Source organism: Elaeis guineensis, chromosome 11 (genome assembly GCF_000442705.2).
Source record: "Elaeis guineensis isolate ETL-2024a chromosome 11, EG11, whole genome shotgun sequence".
Taxonomy (NCBI): domain Eukaryota; kingdom Viridiplantae; phylum Streptophyta; class Magnoliopsida; order Arecales; family Arecaceae; genus Elaeis; species Elaeis guineensis.
The window spans coordinates 29,083,073-29,089,260 of NC_026003.2; the positions used below are offsets into that span (position 1 = coordinate 29,083,073).

A 6,188-nucleotide genomic window follows, 5' to 3' on the forward strand; every position below is an offset into this window, starting at 1 on the left:
AGCCCATCCGATCATTTTTCAATAGAACAGGAAGTTGGGACGCCTCAAATTTCAAGCCTTCTTCTCTCCCTCTGGTTCCAATCAAGAATCCACATCCTTGCTCTCCTAAAAACCTCAAAATCCCTCCAAACTAAAACTCATTCTTCTCAAATCCTTGGTTCTCACGGCTCATTTTCAGTTTTCTCTAAATTTCCAAACTCTAGCCATCAAATCTGTGGGAAACCTCTCGAAAATCCTCTTCTCCTCTTTGATTTCAGTTCAATCCAACTCTTCTCCACTCTCAAGATCATTTTCTATCTTTCTCTTGCATCATGGCCCCCAAGATGAGGATGCCACAAAGGAGGAAGTCTGTGAGATCTCTGGAGGCAGAGGAGAGAAAGAAGAAGATTGCTCAAGAGCCGCCTCATGCTTCACCTCCTGTGACACCAAGTAAGATCCACTTGTCTGCTAGAAAAGTTACATTAGGTAGGAATGTTGATTTCAAGTTCTTAAGGCAAGATGAATTTTCTATTGGGGAGAAGATAATTCGACAAGGTTAGAAATTCTTTTTGAGCTTATCCGAACCAGTTTACATAGATTTGGTTAAGAAATTTTATTCCAATCTGGTTTTCTCTGAGGGAGTCTTAAAATCTACTATTAAGGATGTTCAGATCATTTTAAGTACTCCAAGACTAGGTAGATTGCTTCAAATACCTTGTGAAGGTAGTTATTTGGATGAACTATCTAAGAAAGAAGTTGGTCTGAGGACCATACTTGGGAGGAATGATGTGAAAGTTTTACTAAAAATTGAAGCTAAGGATCTGAGTGTGGAGATGAGATTGCTCCATCATATGGTTTCTAGAAGTTTTTTCCTAAAGGGGGAAGATATGATCTGATGATAAGGAGAGACATATGTCTCATGCACCATGTTATTTTAGAGTCTCCCCTAAACCTTCCATTTTTGATGTTTGATGCTATGAGGGATGCCTTGAGCAGGTCCAAGGCTCCTTTGCCCTATGGTATGGCCCTCACAGTTATCTTTAGAGAGGATGGAGTCAGTTTTGATGGACTGTTTGTAAGCTGTCATACACTGACACCTACAACAACCACTCTCTTAGGAGGATGGGATTTGTGAGAGTAGATGACCGGTGGGCCAAGAGTTATGCTGTTGAGGATAGTGATGAGAATAAGGAGCAGGCTGAGGAGGAGGATCCATCTTCTCCTGTACCCAGGTCGAGTCCAGTTGTTCACTATATTTCAGAGCCTGAGGCAGGACCCTCAGTTAGGGTTCCCCCATCTAGTCATACCATGCGTACTTTCAGTTTGAGGGATGTTGATATGGGACAGCTAGCTGAGAGAGTGATAGAGATTTTATCAGTTCAGCTGCAGTGATTTCAGGATCAACTTCTTCAGTCTCACCATTTCCAACAGCAGCAGTTCCAGGATCAGATTCTGCAGCAGCTCCATCAGTTTCAGTTGTACTAGGAGCAGATTCTACAGCAGGCACAGCAACAGTCACAGTAGTTTCACCCTACGTCTTCGACTGCCTTCTCTGCTCCATCATTGGATTCATCTATTATCCCACACATTTCTTCGTTGATGGAGCTGTTATCGGACTTGAGTATCAGATTGCAAGGTGTGGAGAACTCCATTCTGAGATTCAGTGGTAGGATCTTTGATTTGGAGAGAGAGATCGGACAGATAGTAGCTTCTCTCTCTATTGGCGTGGGCACATCGACTTCTTCTGCACCACAAATGATGACCTAGCTCGAAAAATAGATAGATTTCACACTCTGCTTCGTTCCTTTCTTGAGTTGCTACGAATAGACATTAGAGACTCCAGAGACTTCCTATCTGCTGATCTTAATAGGCTCCAAATTACTGTGAGGGGGATCTTGTCTCAACTTGATGCCATCAGGACTCAGCTTCAGTCTAGGCCCTCTATATCTAATGAGCCAGATTTGTTCAGCCTATTGCTTTTCGTCCTCCGACATCTTTCTCTTGGTCCAGACCCTTTGATCACGGATGAGGCTGATCATGTTTTTACCTATCTGGATCTTGTGCTCGATGCCCAGTTTCTCTGACTTTATTTTGTATTAGATTACTAAGTTGTATTTTATAGATTGGATGTATGAGAGCTTTATGCTCTTTATGACTCTTGTAACCTCTATTTTCGTGTATATGAATGAGGTTGTTTCCTTTCTACTCATGTCTCTTTGGATGAATGTTTATTATCATATCCCTTTGGTTATATGAATATTTATTATTATGTCTCTTTGGATGAATAAATGCTTAGTATCATTTTCTGTTGGATGGATGAATGTGGTATCATGCTCTATTTTCTTAATACTTGACTTAACACCATAAACATCCTACTACTCTAGTTTATTCTTTTTGATGATGTCAAAAAGGAAGAGAAATAATGAAGAAATAAAAAATAATGATAAAGGGAGAGAAATAAAGGTAAATGAAGAAAATAATGTATTTGGGAGAGAAATAACGATATAATGATGAAGTGTGAAAATGATGTAGTTCTTAAAATCTTTTGAAAATTCTTTACTCTTTTTAAGCTTTTTAATAATTTTTACTCTAATACAATATTTTATACCAAATTGTAAAAGCTCTAATACTGTTACACCTACTTTTTAACAACTCTGATACTGATTCACAAATTTTTTAAACTCTGATATATTTATTTTTACATTCATTTTGATACCATTTGAAAACTTGCTCTGATCAACCTATTTATCTCAAATGCTCTACTAATCTTATTTTTGCACTGATACCAAATTGACTCAATACATTTATTTTTGATTCTTGCTCTAATTGTTTCACTCTTACTTTAACATCAAGATAAGAAAAAGAAAAGAGATATACCTTCACATATCTATTGCTCTGATACTAGAATCAAAAATTTTTTTTTATATACACTCTTTATATAAGAAAGAGGAAGATTTATTTTCAAATAATCAAAATAATTTAATCCATATAAGAAAGAAGAGGATTTTGATTGAATAAGGACAATCTTTAGAAATTCTCTAATTTATTCATAAATTATTTGAGCTAAATGAGTTAATTCATTAACATTTGTATATCATGACCCTCTATGATTGAACTCTTGGCATAGTTCTTCTAGTGCTTCACAAACCCAAATTACTTGAGCTTTAAACATATTTTTTTTTAACACTCAAATATTTTGTCATCATCAAAAAGAGAGAGATTGTTACTCCAAAAATTGATTTTGATAATCACAAACCAATTGAGGGGACTACTAATGAGTTTTTTATATTTGAAGATTATTTTTATGATATTTTAGGTAGTTCAAGAGATGGGATTTGAAAAGCTTCATCAAATATACTAAAAGTTGAAGTTTCAGCAAGTTTGTGAAGTTTTGAAGGCTTTTGAGAGTGTTCAAATTGATTTGAATTTATTTGAGAGCATTTGGATGAGTTTTAATAAGTTTCGAACCTTAAATGCATGAAAAATTGGATTAGAATATGATAGGACGATCCACCTGAGTCATCTCCTTCTATTGGCAGTTGGCATGCAGCATTTTGGGTCATGGCATGCTGTGGGACAACCCACCTAAGATGCCTCATAGTAATTGGGACGCCCCATGGGACGTCCCCCTGAGACCCTGAGATCAAAACAGAAAGCAGGACTTTCTGTCTGACCATTTAGGACGTCCCAATGCCAGTGGGACGCCCCATTCTAGGTGAGCTGCGTAACAGTTAGTTTTCAGCCCATTTTTGATGCATTTAATATGCATTAAACACACTCCAACGGCTCTAAATCAACTCTAAGACATTCTCAAGGGTAAATAGCAACTATAAATGCTCTATTTAAGTGGAAAATCATAAGGTTTTTGCAAGCTCAAAGATTAAATTCAAGAAAAGTTATTTTCAGTCCTAAGAAAGAGATTAAAGCATTTAAACACTTCACCAATCACTCTCCAGTAGCAATCAAGTATGGAATTCATTGAGAGTGAACAGCAAAGGCTTCCACCCCTTAAGTATTGTATTTCTATTGCTTTTATTGTATGTATTTAAGGAGTTTGTGTACTGAAATTTGTATACTCTGTTTTTATCAAATAATTTTTGGGTGTTTGAGTTTTGAGAAGTTCCAAAACTCGTTTAGGTTGATCCGAATCCTGAATCGGAGTGTTGAGGATTGATTTGTATCCGAAAAATAAATGTTCTTGCTTGGAAGGCAAGAGCCGGAGATGTCCGACGTGGTGTAATCCATTGTTATCCATTTAGTGGATTGAATTCTCAAGTAGAGACCTGAGAAGTAGATGTAGGTGCAAGATTGGCACCGAACCACTATAAATCCTTTGTGTTTGTTATGCTTACCTCTTTTATCTTATTCTTTGTGCTCATTACTTGCTTACTTCTTATTTGTGTTTGATTTTGTTTCTATTGCAAGTTGATGCACTTCACTCTTCATCTTGGCACATTGCTTAAGTAGTTCAATTTTTAAAATTTCAAAAAGATCCAATTCACCCCTCCTCTTGGGCTCCGTATCTGGGCAACAGATCTTATGGATTTTTCAATAATTTTAGCCAAGATTCAACCCCCTTCCTCAATCTGACTTGGAAGTCAGTCAGACGGGCTGATCCATCTTTTCTTTGCTGAGTCAATGATGAAGTCTTTTGAGTGATGTATTATGACTTTACTCATATCATAGATACTACTTTTAAGCTTTTTTTTTATTGGGAACTCTCATTGTTCTTCAGCACAGCCTCTGAAAGTTTTTTTTTTTTCAGACTATAATGAAGTCTTTGGTGATCTTCCTTGATCCCTAATTCCTTCAAATACTACTTTAGAGTTTGCATCTTTATTTTCTTTCTTTGCTGCAAGTGAAACTTGTACATTCTTCTCTTTTGATCTTATTGTACTCTGTATAATTTCATTCTCATATATGAAATGGTGATTGGTGACTGTTGTGCTGTTGTATATTTGTTTCCTTCGTTTATCAAAATAATATTAATAATAATAGATTTCAAGTATCAGATCAAATTCCAATCACCTAATCATCTTATTCTGACTGAAATTATTCTGCAGTCCCTAGAATCAAATGCTTGCTTCTTCCCCACACTCAAAAATTCAGTCGGCATAATGCTGTCCAAAGCGAATACATCAATTGAGCTCACCATCACCGATAGGCCTAGCCTACTTTTTGATATGTTTGCTATGACTTGAATTATAATATGAAGAAAACAGAGGTCTAGACTAACAACATCAGAGTTACAGCAGAGATTCATGTCACTGATGAGTCAACAAAGGGTGCAGTTGAGGACTCTCTGAGTCTCTTCACACTCAAGGAGCTCATCCACGATGTCCTTAAAGGAGACAAAACTTCAGGAACTACCAAGTTGATGGTCTCAACAAGGCTCATGATGGTCTCAACAACGCTCACACACACACAAAAGCTACATGAGATGATATTCGGTCACCAAAACTATGAAAGAGTAGACATGACTGGATTGGGAGATGAGAAATCTAGGCCTCAAGTTGCAAAAATGGACTGATCTGAGAACAACTATACTATAGTTATTTTGCGGTCTAAGGACCGGCCCAAGCTTTTGTTCAATACTATTTGTACTCTCAATGACATGCACTATGTTATGTTGCACGGAACAGTCCATGCAGGAAGCTCAGAAGCTCATCAGCTAAGACAACAGAATGACTCATGCTCGATATAAATATGGTTCCTTCTTTTAGTTTTCTTTGCATGCAGGATCTTTCTTAAGGTTTTAATTTTGGTCAACTGTAGGAATATATTACGTTAAGGCGTGTTGCTGGGCTCCCCATGAGCGCAAAGGCTGAAAGACAGCGTGCCTTTCAATGTCTTGAAAACTGTCGGACAGTTTTGAAGGTGAAGCAGAATCCCTCAGATTCCTCTTTGGAGATTTCTTCAGGGTCTGCTGGTTTCAAAGCTTCAAGTTGATTAGATCATACTCGGAAACTTGTTTCACACTCATCAAAGAAGATGCATATGGAAAGAGTCTAAATGTATAGCAAACACAAGAAAAATAGCCATAGCACCACTGAAAATAGCGACACCTTCATAATACTAGATGATGGAAGCTGGATTCCAACTTCCTCATACTTGCTAGGTGTAGTAAATAGATATTACTAGGTCTGTAATCAGATTGGGCTTTAAATAGATATTACTAGGTCTGTAATCAGATTGGGCTGTGCCTAATT

At 37.1% G+C, this 6,188-nt stretch overlaps 1 pseudogene; it reads left to right on the forward strand.

Moving 5' to 3' along the window:
• Positions 1 to 311: 311 nt before the first annotated feature.
• Positions 312 to 5,928, forward strand: LOC114913308 (uncharacterized; annotated as a pseudogene).
• The last annotated feature ends 260 nt before the right edge of the window (positions 5,929 to 6,188 follow it).